The sequence below is a fragment of the Canis lupus genome, chromosome 11, assembly GCF_011100685.1.
Source record: "Canis lupus familiaris isolate Mischka breed German Shepherd chromosome 11, alternate assembly UU_Cfam_GSD_1.0, whole genome shotgun sequence".
In the NCBI taxonomy this organism is placed as follows: Eukaryota; Metazoa; Chordata; class Mammalia; order Carnivora; family Canidae; genus Canis; species Canis lupus.
Window position 1 is genome coordinate 38,276,384 of NC_049232.1, and position 20,656 is coordinate 38,297,039.

Genomic DNA, 20,656 nt, shown 5'->3' on the forward strand with positions numbered 1-20,656 from the left:
TTATGCTGAGAACTAAAATACTAAAGATACTTCTATTAAATTTTCAAAACAAGCCAAGAAGATATGAACCTTCTGTTGCTATCACTAGCCACATTAGATTATGTGTCTTTTAGTATAAGCTTTGGAAGCTGAATATTATGCTGAACATTTGAAATGCAATTTACCTGGTGCTTCGGTCACTGTTTTTATTCTATTATCTCTTGTTTCCTTGTTACCTATATTCAGAAGTTTGTGTTTGGAGTCACTGGTACCTGTATTGATTACAAACACATCACTTGTGAACAAAATGTCCTCCTTTTGATATGTATTAGTCCAAACATCACTGATCTTTTTCCTTTTGCTAGTTTCTTTCTACTTTGATTTCATTATCAATTTTAACTCACAAAATCACAATAGCTCCACAAAACTACATATGATGAGATTCCAGAATTGCTCTTTTATGCCATTTGGTAAGATATTAGTTATTTAAAAATATTTAGGGAAAGAAAGAGAGGGGACATTGGCAAAAAAACTATGACACATGGGTGAAGCATTCCTGTCCTCTCTGGGGGGACAATGCCTCCATTCATTTCTCTACGCCCTAGGGAATATGTTCTTCCTTTCTTCTAGCAGTGTGGGTTGGCCAGAGAGAAAGAGGAAGAGAGAAAGGCAGTAGAGTCTTCTGTAAATCACCATATACCTTTTCAGCTGACAGACCAGTTCATTGTCAGTGTGTATTTTAAAAGGAGGAAAGCTGAAATAGATTCTTTCTAAATCACACAGGGTGATTCCTTTCTTAAAAAAAAAAAAAAAAAAAAAAAAAAAAAAAGCTCATTTCAAGGAGCTTCTTTTTATATAAAAAAAATCTATTTCAAAAGATCTTAGTAAGATCTTTTGTCTGTTCTTGCCATTGGAAAGCAAAGCAATTGGGTGAAAGTTCATTGGATAATTTCTTATGTTCTTTTTCTGCTGTGGTACATAAAATTGAGTGTTGAGGTCCTTCAGAAATGAACCTATATCCTTCACTAAGCTAAACTTTCAGGAGTATTTAAAATTTCAAAGGACCCTATAGAGAAGAGATTGTCTACCTACAAAATGGTTTTTCTTATAATTCTGAGATTCTGTATAAAACATTGTATATATATCCTGGTCTGCCTATATTATCACATAGACATAAGAGAGAGAGAAAACCAGATATGTGTTAAAATGTTTTTGGTCAACATTTATATAACAATGATAAATAATCCCTTCTCATGCTATGGAAAATATTCTATAGGATGAGGTAATATGAAGTGATATCATGCCAAATACAATTTTTGGCCTCTTGTTTTATAGTTATTTATATAAATATCATCTCTCTAGCTATATTATAAATTCCTTGAGGGAAGGGGTCAATTCACTATTGTATACTTCAAAGAACTTAGCATAGGGTCTCTATGTCATAAGTGCTCAATAAACACATACCAAATGAGGGAATAATATTAGGATCCTTCTGCAGGGATTTCTTGAGACCTTCTCTATAGGTTCTTCAAATAAACTTGAAACTTCGAGTCCTGGGAAAGTACATAAAACATCAAATAAAAATACCCGACAATTAAGCACCAGTAAACAAACAAACAAACGCCAAAGGGAGGATATATAATAGTTTTCTAAGAATGGGTAAGGTGCTCTCATTATTGATAAACCTGGTAGTAATTTTCCATTAAAGCATAGAAATAATTAGAGCACAATCATCTCGGTCACTAATTGGTTTTGCAAAAAATGTCTCTTTTCATTTTATAACTGACCTATTTGAAACATGTAGTGAACCATAAAGGGCCACTTGCTTGGAAAAGAGTATGGACAAGTCCCTTGCAGTTTTGTTTGGGTGCTGTTCAAGGCCAAACCCTAAACCTTTCCCAGAACTTGAACCAATTGGGAAGTGCTACCACAAACCAAAGTGGGAAACTCTGAGGAGAGATTATTTCCACTTCATCTTTTATTTTTTTATTTATGTCTCCCAGCTGCTTATTTAGATATATCCTACTTTCTCATGGGTGTGTTGCTGGCTCTGCACAGTGAATCTCAGGGACCAGGATTTTGGAACAGCAACTTTTAGGAGTTTATGTTCTGGTGCTGTCTGTACTAGACTCTTTCCCATGAGAAGCCAAAAGAATTTCCAGTGGGACAATTAAACTGGAATACAAACATCCACAAAGACAGAATTATCTTATTATCCTTTTCTTGAGCCAGGAAGTCTTTGTTGGGGAGTTGAATCCCTGATAAGGTCTTTATAGGGTGATAAGTGAATGGAATGAAGGCCAGCTAATAAATATGAATATTAATCTAAGAATGATTGACTCCTAGGTAAGTCTTATTAACATTTCTATCATAATGCAGTTGACATATTACCTTATTGGGCTTTTTATTAAAAAATGCAATATTATTTAGACATAAGGACCTAAAACATATATACTGTTTTGAGGTGAAGTAGGGACAGCTAGCTGACCATCAGACTTTCATCTTAAGTCATCATGGGAAAGTAACTATCTAGTGAGGGACCACATTTTCCAGTCTCCTTGTATATAATTAGAACACTGACTGGTTAGTGAAAGGAAATATGATGAAAGAGATGTATGTCCTTCTGGGAAGTACTGAAGAGGCAGGTGCATCTTCCCCATGGTGTTGTTCCCTGTTCTTCTGAATGAGATCTCTAAGACCCTAGAAAGGGGTGTGCCACAAGACAGACCCTGAGTTTCAGAATGACTCTGCGGTAGGGAAGTGGAAGCCCCCGCCCCCAACTGGGAATATCTGTAGAAGTCTGTATCAGGAGTAAGACATAAATGTTTATTGTGTTAATGGAATTTGGGGAGTTTATCAGTTCCAGCACCTAGCATCACATTAACAAATATAGGACGTAAAAAATGTCCCAAACAGACGTTATAAAATGGGAGATTTGTTCCTATTATCTTTGATGCTAAATGTTTAGAATTTATCTAAGTGAAGGCATCTTTTGAGAGTCATATTAAAGCTGCAGGATTTATAGATGTACAAGGCACATATATTCCCTGAATGCTGACCTATTCGTATCCTCCTTTTCCCAGAAAATGGTTTTCCTGGTCACTGTTAAGGCCATCTTAGATGCTCATGTCTCTTTATAAAATCTACCCATCCCTTTCCTACCCATTTTCCACCCAGTTCCCATTTCCTCTATGAAGCCTTCCCTTATCACTAAAGGAGTCATTTCCTTTTTTGAGCTCAAAGCAATTAAAATCTGTACAGAGTTTTGTAGTACCTCATATGCTGCCCAGTGAGAACACTCACATTATTATTTTTACTGAGTAAGGCATCATTTGTCTAAATTGTAAGGTAATGGAGGAACAGAGAATTTTTTTTAAGGAAATGGGATTGGGATAATGGAAATAGACACACTTATCCTTTTGTTTCTACCAAAATGATTATAGGGAGGACAAAAGGGTCCAAGACATATACCTAACCATGGTGTTGACCTCTATAGTGGAGCACTTTTAATATTATATACCAGAAGGGATATAGCAGCCACTGGGCCTTTTACTTTCCCACAAAAATTAAGACATTTATTAATATGCAAAGAAATAGAAAATTGGTCAGGAGTAATGCCAGTGTCTTTACTAATTTTGGCTACACAGACTTCTGGTTATAGTCATCTTCCAAATTTAAGAATGTATTTTTAGCTGATTTAGTACTTGCCATCATTCTTACTCTACCAGCGAGTGTCAATGGCAGCACCATTAGGATTGCAGGTTTTATGTGTTGAACACCCCTGAAAGTTGAAACCAGATTCATTCCACCCACGGTGCCAGCCATGTGGTAAACTCCATCTGGTTCCTTGGATGGGACCTAGATTTCGATGGACAATATGTAATGTGAAGGCTCCACAGTCTGCTACCCAATTTTGACTGATCAGTTGTCCACAGTTGAATATCGAATGTCTGCATCTTAATCATTGTCAACTGTGCAGAAAGACCCTTAGAGATTTTTATATACACTAAATTCAGGAAATTCTCAGGTATGCTTCTCTTAACAATGTAAGTCATGTCCCTTGTGTGCACACAAATCATAATTTGAAAGACCTGTTTAACATTAAGGCTTAAATAATTTGGAGGGTGAGTCCAAGATGAGTCCGTGGAAGAGAAACTCTGAATAGAGAGTTTTCGGTATCCCACACTTGCATTTCAAAAGCAAGAACTATGAATTCCCTTGCAAGCAGTTTAGTCCAATTATTCCAAGTAGTTATGGAAAAGCTTGAATCATTAACCCAATCTCTAGATGGTTTATTTGAGACATTTTAAAAAATAATACATGCTATCTAATGTTCTTTCCTCTGACACATTAAGCTTCAGATTAACATATGATAATAATGCAACATTGTTTGGTTGGCCAATTCTTCATATAGCATGAAATAGAGTACAAAAGCACACATGTGCAAACTGAGCTAATATTTCTTTCCTCAAAATAAATAACAGTTATTCATCTAGATTCTTTTCAATTACAGAAATTGATGATATCTTTATGTAAGGGGCTAGTAGTTTACTAGGAATTCTGCAATATTTGAATTATTTAAGAAGACAACAGAAATGGGTGAAAGAAAAGCAAGCTCTTACCTGATGCAAAAACAAAACAAAACAAAACAAAACAAAAAGAACAACTGTCATACCAATGTAGGGAGAAAAAAAAGTCTGAAAAATTTCAGCAGAGGTTAATTTTTATTATATAATGAGTACATTAAAAACAAGAGTTTGGAAAAGATGTGATTTTCAGCCACTTTTCTAGTGTAATTCTGCAATAACAACAAAAATGAAAATGAGTTGAATTGTTGCAAAGGAAGGAGGCTATCATAAAAGATAGTAAGTAGATTTACCTGTCATTTATTATATCATCCTGTTCGTAGCGCTACATTTGAGATTGTGTCAGCACTTCCATTATAAGCCTGTACTCAGAGGAATTTGGAATTTGGCCAACAAAAGATCATTCTGGACTAAAAGTTGGCACAGAAAGTTTCCTCCCATGAGCAAAAGTTGTTTTCATTATTTCTTCTTCATCGCAGTCTTCTTTTTTCCCTCCCTTTACAAAATTCCATAAAACTTCATCTGGTTGCTTTTAAGCTTGGCTATCTGAAGTAAAAGTTAACTATAAGAGAGCCAACCCAGTGGTTTGAAGACAATACATCTTTTGTCCATCTGGGCAGAATTTGTATTTGGTATTTTATATGAAGGAACCAATACTATTCAGTTGGGAGTATTTAGAGAAAGAGTAAAAACTAATTTCGAAAGACCTCTTAGTTATTGCCTCTAACAATGAAGTTTAAAGCAGTGAAATGAGAGTGAGCAAGAGCTTTTCGCTTACTCCCATTATCGTGCACATTACTTTATGGCTATTTATAAAAACTGTTCTTCACGGTACTCTGGCATCATTTGACACCCATCTACTTTACAGTTTTTATTGACTATAATTTACATACAAATAAAATGGACCCATTTTAAGTATATGCTTCTATGCGTTTTGGTACACGTATGTCACCTCCCAACTCCCACCAGCCACAATCAAGTTTCAGAACCATTTCATCACCATAAAAAGTTGTCTCAGTCCATTTGCAGTTTGCCACCCCAGCCCTAGGCAACTGCTGCTCTTCTCTCTGTCACCATAGATTTGCCTTTTGTAGAACTTTAAGTAGAACCAGATGATATATGATTTCTTGTGTCTCTGACTTCTTCCACATAGTATGATGTTTTTGAAGGCCATCCGTGTTCTTGTATGTATCAGAGAAGTCCGATATTCCTTTTTATTGCTGAGTAGTATTCCATTGTATGAGTGTATCAGAATTTGGTAATCCATTTCTAAATCATGGGCATTTGAAGCTGTTTCCAGTTTGGGACTATTGCTAATAAAACTGTTCTGTTTGTATTAGGTCTTGAGGTCTTGAGGCAGGCGTGTTTTCATTTCTCTTGTTATGCACACATAACCCATGTGTTATTTTGAATTGTGAGAATATATGGATGTTTCTTAAATTTCTGTCATTGATTTTGCATTAAATTCTGTTGTTGTTACACTTATTTTCAACTCTTGTAAATATATTCAACCTTATTTTATGACCTAGCTGTGCTGGTGAATGCACCATCTGCCCTTGACAAGAACATCTACTTGTTATTACCTGGAGTTCTCTATAGATGTCAGTTAGGTCAGACACTGTATAGGGTTTAAAAAATTTCTGTAGTTTTCCTGACTTTCAATCTTCCTGTCCTAATAACTGCTTATAGAGAACTTAAATCTTCATCTATAATTATTGACTGGTCTATTTTTGTTTTCAATTCTGATTTTGGCCTCAGTTGCTTTGGAGTTCTATTGTTAGGTACATAGGTGCATATACATTTATAATTGGTATATCTTTGGTTGACTCTTTTATCTTTATAAAATGTTCCTCTTTTTCTCTATCAGTACTTTTGTATAACACCTGTTTTGTATGAAAGTAATACAGCTTCTCCAGCTATCTTGTGCTTATCATTTACATGGTATATTTTTACTTAAAACATATCTTTTTAAATATATATAATATATCTGTTGTAGACTACACATATACTTAGATCTTGGGAGTTTTTTGTTTTTTTAGATCTTCCTTTTTAAAAATCTAGCCTGACAATCCCTACTTTTTGGTTGGATTGTTTAGTCAATTCTCATCTTAATGTTGTTATTGGTATGATGATAGTTTAGAATGACATTTTGCTTTTCTTGTTGCATTTCTGTCCTGCCTTTACATTGTTTTCTATAGACAAAATTTTTCAGTATGAAATTTTAACCATATTTCTTTGATTTAGTTTTTCTCATTGCTCTAGGAATTGCAGTTAATATCCTTCACTTACCATAATCTGCTTGAGGTTGGGCAGCCCAGGTGGCTCAGTGGTTTAGCACTGCCATCAGCCCAGGGCATGATCCTGGAGTCCCAGGATCGAGTCCCACATCAGGCTCCCTGCATGAGGCCTGCTTCTCCCTCTGCCTGTGTCTCTGCCAATCTCTCTCTCTCTGTCTCTCATGAATAAATAAATAAAATTTTAAAAAATAATCTGCTTGAGGTTAACTGACTTCTGTTAAAATATAGTAACTATTTATTAGTATAGCTCTTTCCCCCACTTTGTGTTATTTTGTCATTTTTTACATCTATAATAATAGATATGAAAATGTAATAATAACCCCCAATACAGTGTTACAATTATTTTAAATTAATTTAAACAGAAACATATCTTTTAAAGTAATTGAAAGAAGCAAATATTATATACACACACATACATACATACGTACGCACACACACAGCATTTCTGGTGTTCTTCGTTCTTACTGGTGAATCTAAATTACAGTCTGTTGTCATTTCCTTCCATTTTGAGAAATTGCTTCAACATTTCTTGTAGCATAGATCTGCTAGTGACAAATTATCTTATCTCAAAATGTCTGTACTTCACTTTCCTCTATTTTTTTAAAGGTTTTCTTTTTCTAAGACTTTATTTATTCATGAGAGAGAGAGAGAGAGAGAGAGAGAGACAGAGACAGAGACACAGGCAGAGGGAGAAGCAGGCTCCATGCAGGGAGCCTGACATGGGACTCGATCCCAGGTCTCCAGGATCAGGCCCTGGGTGGAAGGCGGCACTAAACCACTGAGCCACCTGGGCTGCCCCCACTTTCCTCTTTCTAGAATAGATTCAGGGAATATAGAATTCCTGGTTGACAGTTGTTTTATTTTTAAGCCCTCAGAATGCATAATACCAGTGTCTTTGGCCTCTGGTGTCTGATGAAGAGTGAGCTGTTAGTTATATCCTTGTTTCTTGTATATGATATGTCATTCTTCCCTTGATGCTTTTAAGAACCATTGCATAATTTTTGCTTTCAGCATTTTAACTGATTTATCAAACTGTGTTTTTCTTTGATATGACCTCCTTGGGATCTATTGAGCATCTTGGGTAATATTAATTAACCTAGCCCATTAATTAATATTGGTTAATTTAAAATTGGTTATATTAGTTAATATTTGATAATAAATTTGGTAAGATTTAGACATTATTTCTTCAAATATTGTTCTGCCCCATTTTATCTCTCTCCTTTTGAGATTCCAATGACATGCATGTTGAAATGCCTTGGGTCTATGTTCATTTTTCTTTCTTTCTTTCTTTTTTGTTCTTCAAGCTGAATACTTAGATATTGCTTTATCTTCAAGTTGACTGGTTCATATTTCTTCTTAAATCTGTTATTGAGCATTTTTAAGTTCAAGTTTATGGTTTCTGTTAGATTGTTTTTCTAATTTTTATCCCTTTGTTAGCATTATCTATTTTATTTAGTATATTTTTTGTTTAGGTATTTGAGCATATTTTTTCTACATCTTTGAACATATTTATAATAGCTGCTTTAAAGTTTTTGCTAAATGCAACATATGGGCCAGCTTGGAGTCCATTTCTATTGAATATAGTTTTTAAGTGAATCTGGTCATTCTTTGTTTTCCTTGAATATCTAGAAATTTTTGGTTGAAATGTGGACATTGTAGATAATATTCTACAGCAATTCTGAATTCTATTTTATATTAGGAGGGTGATGGTGGTGGCAGTTTTCTTTTGCTTTGTAAGTAAGTAAATTTCCTATATTGAAACATGTCTGAAATGAAATATTCTTCCCTCATAATATACAGATGCTACTCTCTTTGTTCAGTTTTTTTTTTTTCCTTTTTTCTTCTTAGTATGAGTTCCTAAGCATCTTCCTTGCATCAGTGTAATTTGGTGGCCACACAACCAAAAACAGGGCATAGGGTACACTCATACAGTCAAGTCCATAAAATTTCCATTCTTGTTATTAATCTATGTGTGGGTTCAGAACACATTTAATGGCATAACATATTCTTATGTGTCCCCAGGCTTTTAATTTTTGTCAGGCACATACAGGTTAGCAGTCAGCCAGGCATATATGGAGAATTTATTATCACAGTACTTCTGTAACTCTCTTACTTCTAAAATCCTTACTCCCTTATATTTCTAGCTGCTCTGCCACAGGCCCCAAGTCAAGTTCATCATCTTCAACTGACAAAGCTGTAGATTTTTGCCGCCCATGTTTGCAAGGGCTGGGAACACACTCATAATGAGAAGGCTCTAAATTCACAGTTCTTAAATATAGTAGCAGGTTTTTTTTTTATTTTACTTATTTATTAGAGAGAGAGAGAGAGAGAGGGAGAGGCAGGGACACAGGCAGAGGGAGAAGCAGACCCCATGCAGGGAGCCCGAGGTGGGACTTGATCCTGAGTCTCCAGGATCACGCCCTGGGCTAAAGGCGGCGCTAAACCGCTGAGCCCCCCGGGCTGCCCAGTAGCAGTTTTTCATGAATAAACCCTTATCAAACTGTTGCAAGCTTAGGCTATTCCTAGTCCCTAAAATGGTTGTTTTAAAAAATTTTATCTATTTTCATACTTATTTTCCATTGACAGAAATTGCTCAGATTCTTTGCAGTGCCCATTCCCATAGTCTGGACCTAGATCTATTTTATAACATGAAGTAAATTAAAGTAAAGTAAAATTATCCTTTCCTTGAAATTCTTAGATAATCATTAGACACATACCTACCATGGATAAAAATGTTGGACAACAGTTACATAACTTTGACAAACTTTAAATTGTAAATACCCTTTGACCTAGCTATTCTACTATTCTATTTCCAGGAATTATCTTAAAGAATGATTCAAAATGTGACCAAAATTATAACTTCGGACATACTCATTGAAGCAGCATTTATAACAGTGGAAAATGGGAAAGAAACCAAATGCCCAACAACAAGGTTTTAGTGTTATGTATAAAATGAAATGCCATGCTTACAGTATAAGTAATGGTATAGAGTCATAGTGTATGTTTATTACTGTATGAGCAAAGCAGGGCACAAAGCAATATAGCAATATAGTTCTACCACTCTCTCACTTTTTAGAGTTTGTGGGGCCAGGGAAACTAGAACAAATGGAAGAGAACAATAGGTTTGAGACTCAGAAGCAGGGCTTGGTCTGCCATCAATGAACCAGCCTGGTCAAGCCTGGGTCAGCTGGCTGAAGCATCACCTAAGTCAGGAACTGGTCATTTGATAAATGGAATATTAACCCAAAGAAAGATCTGGATTTAGATGATTGATCCCTAAAAAAAGGTTCAGGTATCTGCCAAGAATCATTAATTACAATGTTTAGACCAAGTTCAGATCCTGGGCAGGGCTAGAGCAGATGGACAGCAAGTAATCAGCAGAAGTCTGGTCCAATTTGCCATCATGGGAGTAGTTACCTGAAAGAAGTAGGGTATATAGCAGTGTGATCAAATGGTAAGCGAAGCAGTTAAAAGGAAATTAGGGTAGCAGACATGTTCTCAGCCTTAGGGATTCAAGGCCAGTCATGGTCATTGAGGAATTGGAGGTGTCAAGACTAGAGTAGAATTAGCTGGGACAAGAAGAAAAAGTGTATTTACTGAGGGAGTACTAAGTGCTGGATATCCCTTCTGACTTATCTTTCAGCAACTCTGTAAAGAAGGTGAGATCTGTCTTCATTCACATTCTTCCCCAAACATGGTACAACTAATGTGCCAAGCACTTTCTTTAGGGATAAGCGAAAAGTCACAGAGCCAGAAAATTATAGAGCCTGGAAGAGAATTCAGGTCTTTCCGAAGAACCAATTATCCCCACTTCTTCATTCTGCAAAAAGATGAAAACAGGAAATAACTATCCTGTGGATTCTATGTAGATGCAAAGGGCATCCAGAAATGGACTGGATCACACTTACGGTGGATAAGTTCATAGGACTGTATGGTCACAAAGAAGGCAGGTTATTTATTATAGTCAGGTTATCACAGAAGCCTTAAAGGATGATTGCACTTTCTACCCTTGAAATCATTCCTTTGTGTTGGGATATGGCAGGTAGTGCCCAGATAGGTTAATAGGTAAGATATATCAGTAACAGAATGCCAGATGGTGAGGGTTCTGTACACCAAAAAGTAAGGAGATTGCTATTGTATAGATCAGGGTTGGCAATTTCTGTTTTGTTAAATGGGTCGCAAAGTAGATATTCCAGGCTTTACAGGCCATACGATACAGTGTCTGATGCAACTACTCATTTCTGCCTTTGTAACGTGAAAGCAGTTTACAAATAACTAAGTGTTCCAATAAAACTCTATTCAAAAAGAAAACTGCAAACTAGAGTTGGTCTACAGGTTACAGCTTACAATCTGTTCATCTAGAAAATTCATAGTGTCTACCACTGTGGAGGCAGATGTATTTAATAACTCGAGACTTGTTAACTTGTAAAATCATGTTAATTGACTAGACAGGCAACCATCATCTTAAAAACAAGGCTTCCTGGATCAAGGCCAGTGTAGTGGGGCTACTGATAACAAGAGAACTCCAGGTGCCTGGTTCAGAGGCTAATCTGAGAGGTACATAAAAAGGGCTCTGTGGTTATGAAGATGAACTCTGCTGACCTTGCCGTTATTCTCTGGATGTGCCAGAGTGAGCAAAGGAAGAATCACGGGGAAAATCAGATACTGAGAACCTCATGTGATATTTGGTCTTTTTTTTCTTCTTCTTTGCAAGATTGCAATATGGGCTCTGGCCCATATAGGAAGGAAAATACTTCTGCTTAACTAGTTATTCTCAGGATGCATTACTTTCGGCCCAGAGAGTGGCCTTAGTTCTAGACACTGCATGAGTTACTTACATAGACTACACAACTGAAAGATTTGCAAGTACTAAATAAGGAATACAGTGCTTCTAATCGGCCAAAAGTGGGTTGGGGGTAGAGTGAAGGAGGAGGTGATATATTGTAATAGCCATATTAAATTGTACTAAACTTGAAATAACGGAGAAAATATTTCCTTAAAGCTAATAGGAAAAATCAGTTACCAGACCCAGGACCATGAATCTAAGTTGTCATCCAGCTGCATGGGCTTATGGAGAGAGTTCCTGCACTGAGGTTTTCATTATAAAACACAGAGGCATTATTGGGGATAAATGAACCAATATGAATGAAATACCTGTAATTGCCAACCTGAAATTTCACGCCAAAAATCATCTGAATCCCAGGTTGATGTGGAGTGGTTTTTCTTCAAGTTCAGAAAGCATCTACTTTATTAGTGGAGTGGGATACTTAGCAGGAGTATGTTTATAAACTTGAATTCTTCATGTTTTCTCTAATATTGGAAACAGAAGGAAAAGGAAGTTCTTCCTTGAATTGTTTGTCCTGAATCTACGTATTGTGGTCTTTTGTTTAATGTGCTAAAGATAATAGTAGTAGTGCCCAGCCACGTGGGTGAGGAGAGCCAAGATCCTGCCAGGTTCTGGTGGCCAATCTGGGAGTGTCTGACCAGGGTGGTTACTTTGTCTTATTCATCTGCCCAGACTGGTTGCCATTCTCCACATTTGCACAAAGGAGCCACGAAGTCTAGTGGTGGTGGTGCTACCTGGTGGCAGGGCTAGAAGGCTGGGCCCATCTTGGACTTGGTGAGGGAGAAGGCTGTGTGGGGATGTTTGGGACCTTTCTAGCAAAATCTCCCAAGAGTCAGCAGGGTGCAGAGGGCAATCTGAGCTGAGCTCAGCACCCCCTTCTCCCCTATCCAAGAACAGAACTTTGCACAATGAAGTCATGTGATAAATAAGACCCAATAGAATACCAATAATAGGGGGTGGCCAACTAAACAAATGTTTTATGGGAATTCCCATGGGTCATACAAGAAGGAAGAAGTTGTGCCATGCTCCTTCTCACTTGTTGATATTAGATTTCTATGTCCTTCTTTGCTCTTCCCTCCTCCCCCTTTCCCCTTCCTCTACCTTCTCTTCCTCTCCTCTCTCTTATCAGTACCAAGATCTGCTTAGATCACAGATTTAGCTGACTCTCTCCCTGCCACACCTCCTCTCATGCACTTGTTTCCCCTAGTACATGTGTATGCCATGCTTCTGTTTCTTTTTTTTTTTTTTAATAATTTATTCTCCCACAGAATTTTGGTCCTGAACATTTCTTGTTATATTTAGCCATAACTATTTTATGTTTTTGCTTTTTTAAAGATTTTATTTATTTATTTATTTATTTATTTGAAAGAGAGAGAGTGAGGGAGAGAAAACATATGAGCAGGGCAGAGGGATAGGGAGAAGCAGACCTCCCACTGAATAGGGAACCTGTTGTGGGACTCTATCCCAGGACCCTAGGATCATGACCTGAGCTGAAGGCAAATGCTCAACCGACTGAAGCACCCAGGTACCCCCATGCTCCTGTTGCAATAATGCTTTTTAAATGTTGTCATGGTCACAGTAAGAATGGGTCATACATACAGCTTTACCATCCAAAGGTGATGAGTTCATTAATTGTGACAATGAGGCCACATGTCAGAAAATCATCAGCTTTATTGAGGGGCCCCAGGGTGGGTGTAGAATTTACTTAAATTCTCATTACTCTGTCCCCTAATTGCCAGAGTAAGGAGAAAGAAGATGGATGGCATTAAACTGAATTCAAGAGGGCACTGGTTGCCTCAGTCAGTAGAGCATAATCTCAGGATTGTGAGTTTGAACCCCACATTGGATGTAGAGATTACTTAAAAATAAAATCCTTACGGGCACCTGGGTGGCTGAGTTGGTTGAGCATCTGACTCTTGATTTCAGCTCAGATCGTGATCTCAGGTTCTCTTGGGATTGAGCCCTGCTGAGCAGGGAGTCAGCTTGAGGATTCTCTCTCTCTCTCTCTCTCTCTGCTCTTCCCCTTTCTCTCTCTCTCTCTCTCTCTCTCTCTAATAAATAAATCCTTTAAAAAAATAAAATGAAATAAATCTTTAAAATAGCCTTCAAGAATGAACATTTTGACTTGCAACCATTGTTCTTAGTCACTTTCGTATCTTCATCCCTTTTGAAAACTGCATTAATTTCATCTTCTTTATGTATATGCATATCTATAACATTTTGCAAGCAACTTTAAACAGTTCATGTACACACTCCAAACTCACTCATGGATCTGAGGTTAATTTTTGAATGAGATGAATCTATAATGATTTAAATGCAATATATTAAGTAACACCAAATTTGCTATAGTTTTTTGTAATGTAATAACAAAAAGAAAATATATTTTACTGTGAAGAGACTTGTCCCTTATCACCTTAATTAAGTGATTAAACTTAGCATCACTAATAGTGGGCACCTTCCAATAATAATGCAATATAAGGTTAAATTCATAGTTGGTGAAGTACCCTGACTTATACCTAAAAAAAGTCTTTGGGCCTAACTCCTAAGTGACAGAAAATCCAGGAAATTAAAAAACCAAGTTAAATGATATTGATTTCAAGGAAACAATGAGACAAATTCAAAATGCGGAACATTCCCCAAAGCAACTAGTTTCGTATTTTGAGACGGTTAAGATCTTTAAAAACAAACAAAACAGCTGCACAGACTATTCTAGATTAAAAGAAACTATATGAACATAACAATCAAATGTCGAGTGCAAACCCTGACTGTATTCTGGTTCAAATAAACAAGCTATTAAAAAGTTTTTGGGTAACAGTTAACAAATATTTAACATAAGCTAGATGTTAGATGATATTGAGGAGTCATTGTTATTTTTCTCAGGTGTGATAATGGCATTTAATATATAAGTTTATAGAAATTTTTTATATTGTATACATTTTATTTTTTTAAGATTTTATTTATTTATTCATGAGAGACACAGAGAGAGAGAGAGGCAGAGACACAGGCAGAGAGAGAAGCAGGCTCCATGCAGGGAGCCCGACGTGGGACTCGATCCCAGGTCCCCAGGATCACGCCTGGGGTGAAGGCAGCGCTAAACCGCTGAGCTACCCGGGCTGCCCTGTATATATTTTTTACATATGGATCTATACATGGATGTATATAAACACAAAGTACATATGACAGAATCTTAATGTTGCACTGTATTCTTTCAATTTTTTATATGTTTGAAATCTACAAAATAAAAATAGAAAAAAATGAATTAAAGATAAACTGTTTTAAAGTATGGCATAAAGTTGTGTTCTTAGTCATGCATTTGATCAACTTTAGGTTTTTTTTCTGGACTGCCTAGTCTGAATAATTCACAGAGCCAGAACCGAGCATTTTATAGTAGGTCACCATTGACCAAGAAATCATGGTGAAGCTTTTTGTTTCTCTCATTCATTCTAGAGGTGATTAAAGATCTGTGCCTTTAACTAAAAATACAGCATTGCTTTGGGAGACTTTGTATCTCCGAGGCTTAAATAATGCTTTCTGGCAAACACTGAAGTTGAATACTTTTTAAAAGAAAACATACCAGAACTGCCACTGGCCACCATCTCTACCACCACCACCACCACCAGGCTGCTCTGATGTAATAAAAGGAGATACAAAAAAGTTAAGGAAATGTTATCACCTGAGATCATATTTTCCAACTGGAATTCATTGAGAACTAACAAAGTTGGACTAACAGAGTCATGATGTGCCCGGCATCCCCAAGTCTAATTAAGTCAGCCCGTATTATCTCATGTCCCACCCGGTGCAGTACTATGTAATGCCGCAGATTACTGGGGATTGCCAAGGACTTACTGCACAGTATTAAATTGTATAGATAATGGCTTTTGGCATTTTTGTTAGAAGGGACTGGTTTCAATATGCAGTAAGGCAACATCGTTGTACTCTCAATGGTTAGTTCATCACCAGCTTCCCGCCCCCCCCCCCCCGCCTTTTTTTTAAGTCCCGAAAATAGCTTACCAAAGATTTGTCATTTCCTGCCTAGAGAAAGTTCTGGAGTAGTTGTGTTTTTATAAATATCAGATGTGTAATCTCAGACATGAACTTATTATAACTAGCCCCAAGGCATTGTGAGCTGCGAGTTGCCACACAAAAATTAAAGGGGTCAAATTCAAGAGGGATGTGTGTCAAAAGGCGCTGGAAAATGGCACGAGCTTAATAAGCATCCCTCAGATGAACCTGTGATTGCGGCGGAACCTGCCATCTGTCTTGTGCTGGTGGCTGGCCTCCTAAATGCCTTTTATAGCCCCCCGGTAGTGAACAGGGTCCCCTGAGCTCAATTGGAAGAAAAATATATTAAGTTGGCTCCTCTTAACTGAAGGGAAAGGGAGAGACATGTTTAAATGACTATCTCTTGGGCTCTATTTACTCTGTTAAAAAATACTGTACCTGGTATTTCAGAAATAGGAGCTCTTTGAACCTCAGTCAAAGTCTTTCGGGGGTCATTTGGTATCCTTTTGGAGCAAGGGACTTGATGCTATTGTTTTATTGGTAGCATTTATCATTCAGTTCCACTTCCTATTTTACCTTTTTCTTTAACAGCGTATGATAAAGTAGCATCATAAAAACAGGCCTGCAGGCCTGACTTAGCCTCCACTCAGCTAAGCCATCGTTTCTCGATTGGAGTCTGAGTCGGCTCCAAAGGGGGCCCAGGTTCTCCGGGCCAGGACACTCTCCCAGGGAAGCAATGAGAGCGGAGGTAACAAGTGGGATGAGGATGATGATTAGGCTAAAAAGTAAACTCCGGAGAGGCTAGAATTAAGGGGAGGGCATGGGATTCAGCAATTACACATAGGGAGCCAGAGACCAAATACGAAAAATGCCCAAGACCAGTGCAGTGTAAAAATAAAGAAATATGGGGATGCCTGGGTAGCTCAGTGGTTGAGCGTCTGCCTTTGGCTCAGGGGGTGATCTCCAGGTCTTGAAATCAAGTCCCACATCGGGCTCCCCACAGGGAGCCTGCTTCTCCCTCTGCCTGTGTCTCTGCCTCCCTCGCTGAGTCTATCATGAATAAATAAATGAAATCTTTAAAAAAGAAAAAGAAATATGGTCCACAAGTCCTTGAGAGAGTCTTCCTTCTTAATTGAAAGTGATACCAGAAAACAAAATCAAACGATGAAAAGGAAAGGTCTAAAATAAAAGGAGTGGGGAGCTGCTCTGAATTCAGTAACAGTAACTGTGAAGCTCAAGGCACTGAGTTTTGATTCAGAAAACCAGGTTCGATCAGCTCAGAATATCTGACTCCAGAGTGATGCCCACGGATGTGTGTATAGTTAACTAACTTCTATTAAGTGCTTACAGGGTCCAGCCCTCGGTAGGTGCTTTATGATCATGCAAACATGTGTTCTTTGTAACACCCTTGAAGCAAGCACTTGAAGGATTCTCATTTTCCAAGTATAAAAAACAAGACTGGGGTAAGCAGTTTGCTCAGGCCCACACTTAGTGTCAACCAAGGACAATAGTCCCAGCTGTCATTTCTACTACGCAATATGTACACTCATCTTGTCTGGTCCTTGTAATAACTATGTGATATTAGCACTATTATTATCACCATTTTATAGATGGTGAAATGGAGGCTTGGAGGAGTTATAGGTAAGTTTCACAAGGTCCTGCAGCTAGCAAGCCTGAGTGCCAGGATTCAAATCCAGGAGGTCTGACTGCAGTGCTTGGCCTCTGAGCTGCCACACTTCTGCCTCCATATGTAGTTTTTCCTCTATAAATTCCCCTCGATGGCTATTTGTATCTTCTCCATTGGGAGGGAAAATGACTTAGTAGAGAGCATTTGATATATCTAAAGTTAGCTTTAAAGTTTTATATATTTTTTAAGATTTTATTTATTTATTCACGAGAGACACAGAGAGAGGCAGAGACACAGTTAGAGGGAGAAGCAGGCCCCCTGCAGGGAGCCTAATGCGGACTGGATCCCAGGATTCCAGGATCACACCCTGGGCCAAAGGCAGGCGCTAAACCGCTGAGCCACTCCGGCGTTCCAGTTTTAAAGTTTTACAGAAGTGCCATACAACTACTATTGGAATGGCAGGTAATGTTGCTATGTAGATAAAGGTATTAATAACCTTGTTATTAAAGAAGTTGTCACTTAGAACTGAACTCCTGGATGAGAAAAGAGATCTCAGGAGCAGAGTGCAAGAAACTGGCTTGATTCTGAGTCCTGCCATGTTCTCTCTGGGAAGGCAATCATGGGACAGTGATTAGGATGCCCTACTCTTTTCAAATTTGGAACTCTTAGCTTGCATCAAAATTGGCTGCAAAGCAGAGGCTGCCAAACCTGGGCGATAGAGCCTAGGTGTAAGAATCGGCAGGGGTCACAGATAACTGGAAGCTGCAAAAGCAGGCCCATGGACTCAGAGCCGAGGCTGATAAGGGCCAGAGAGGAACAGAAATCTGGAACTTACGAAATGAAAAAAAGATCCACACCAAAGCACACTGTTTGGTGAAACTTCAAAATGCCAGGTAAATTGGGACAGTCCTCAAATATTCCAGGGAACTTGGAATCAGAATTATATCAGTCTTCTCATTAGCAGCATTAGAAACCAGAAGGCAGTGGAACAATGCTAATAAATAAAATAAAATAAAATAAAATAAAATAAAATAAAATAAAATAAATCCTGTGCTTGGAAGGTTTATAATGAGAAAGTGCTCTTTGAAACAGGCAATTTAATTTTTAACATTAAAATTTTACCAAACGTTTGTATTTTGTTCTCACTTTTATAGTTGAGCTTGTATATATTTATATTAAGGAGATAGATCCACATTAATGAGATGTCTTGGGCTTGAAGTTATCTGAATACCGTTCCTATTAAAGAAAGCTCAGGGTGCCTGAGTGGCCCCATTAAGCATCTGCCTTCAGCTCAGGTCATGAGCCCAGGGTCCTGGGATTTAGTCCTGATCACTGAGCACTGAGCACTCAGTCCCTACTCAGCAGGGAGCAGGCTTCTTCCTCTAATCTTTGCCTCTCTCTCTGCTCCTCCCCTGCTCATGCTGTCTCTCTCTCTCTCTCTCTCCAATAAATAAATAAATAAATAAATAAATAAATAAATAAATCTTTAAAAAAATTTTAAAAGTTCATTTAATAATGGTAACCTAATACATAAAGACAGACAACATAGAAACTCACACTTTTGGACGGCCCGGGTGGCTCAGTGGTTTAGCACCGTCTTGGGCCCAAAGCATGATCCTGGAGTCCCTGAGATCAAGTCCCACCTCAGGTTCCCTGCATGGAGCCTGCCTCTCCCTCTGCCTGTGTCTCTGCCTCTCTCTCTCTCCCTCTCTCTCTCTCTCTCTCTCTGTGTGTGTCTCTCATGAATAAATAAATAAAATCCTTAAAAAAAATGAAAAAGAAACTCACACTTTGGTCTTTCCCACTCACCAAGCATCCTCAAACAATGCCAAAGAATGGTGTATGGGAAGACTTTAGCATGGTCTGGGTAGTCCCTAGGCCAAGCACCAGTTTTGACATTTAAAGTAATCAAGAAACGATCAAGGAATATTCACCTACAAAGCAAACACTGGAGATTAAAAAAAAAAAAAAAAAAAAAAAGTGCTACTTTCTTCTTTTGAGAGCGTTGCCAGGCTTCCCACCTCAACTTGAGCTGCCTACCTTAAAGACCTTTCTCCAGACTCTCATGGCTCCCAGCGAGCAGAGCTCCTCGGCCTTCCAGCATCTGCGGGGGATGGTGTAGGCCTTCCTTTCCTTCAGAGCCGGCCCATGGCCTCCCGGGTTTGGGATGCCCCCCCCTCCCCCCGCCCCCCGGACCTGGGAACCTTGGCTGCCCCTTTTGGCCACGCGTGCGGCCGCGCCCGGCTACCGCGCGGGTCCCGGGAGTCGCCCTGCACTTCCGGACACGGCCAGCCGGGGGCGCGCGGGAGCCCCAAGGGAGCGGCGGGAGGCGCGGGAGGAAGACGGAGCTGAGAGCGGCCGCTGGGCGGGCGTGAGATCGCTGACGCCGCCCAAACCAAAGACGATAAAGAACGGTCCTGCCTAATGAGGAGAAGGATGGCGTTTTTATGACCGCTAATGGATTTCGCAGCAAGATTGCACTCCTTTCACGAGCCTGGAGTCCATTCGCAGCTGTGACCCGGGCTTGGAGGAGCGCGCCCTGGTCTCCCGCGCTGCGGCGCTGCTCTCCTTTCCCGGCTCGGCCTAGGGGTGACCCCCGGGCCGCGGCCCCTCCTCGGCCCTCCACCCCGTGAGGCAGCCCCTTTGCTGCACACCCGTGAAATGCACTTAGCCTTGGCCTGCGGAGATGTCACTCTCTCGGGGCCTCGTTATGCATCAGTGTAATATTTTTTCCCCCTGCCTAGATGTCCTCCGCATGTCTCGTCGTTGTTGTAAAACAGTGTGGCTTTCAAACTTTCTCTCTCTGTCACAGGATGCCGTGTTCGAACCTCTGCTCACGTACAAGCCGGTGTGTCTGTAAAGCAACAGGAACCTGAGGAATCCTTGAAGTGATGGTGGGAAGAAGGGGTGTGGATGCTTCTACCTCTCCCACCCCAACCTCCCACAGGCCTGCAGGGCCTCAGGGGGCAGAGCTGTGTAAAAGCTCCTTTTTTTTTTTTTTTTTTTTTTTAAGAAAAGAGAATCTGTTGACTCCTGAATGCTGCAAAGGTCTTATTTCCTCTGTGCTGTGCCCAGGGGTGTTTGTCATGTGATATTAACACAGGGAAACCTCAACTGAAATTCAGAATCAATAATCCTTCCCAAAGGTTGAGGTTCCAGTTTATCGTTTTGGTTTTGTTTTCTGTTTTGACACAGAAAGAGAGGCAGAGACACGGCAGAGGGAGAAGCAAGTCCCCTGCGGGGAATTTGATGCGGGACTCGATCCCAGGACCCCAGGATCATGACCTAAGCCAAAGGCAGATGCTCAACCACTGAGCCA

At 39.1% G+C, this 20,656-nt stretch overlaps 1 long non-coding RNA gene across 1 annotated transcript in view; it reads right to left on the minus strand.

The window, feature by feature from the left end:
- The window catches only part of LOC119873915, a 29,901-nt gene extending 10,349 nt beyond the window's left edge, over positions 1–19,552 (minus strand). Inside the window, exons 1-3 of the long non-coding RNA XR_005366803.1 lie at positions 19,378–19,552; positions 1,444–1,532; positions 165–251 (exon numbers count right to left, since the gene is read on the minus strand). This is a non-coding gene — a long non-coding RNA (uncharacterized LOC119873915). The remainder of the gene's footprint in view (positions 1–164; positions 252–1,443; positions 1,533–19,377) is intronic.
- Positions 19,553–20,656: the final 1,104 nt, after the last annotated feature.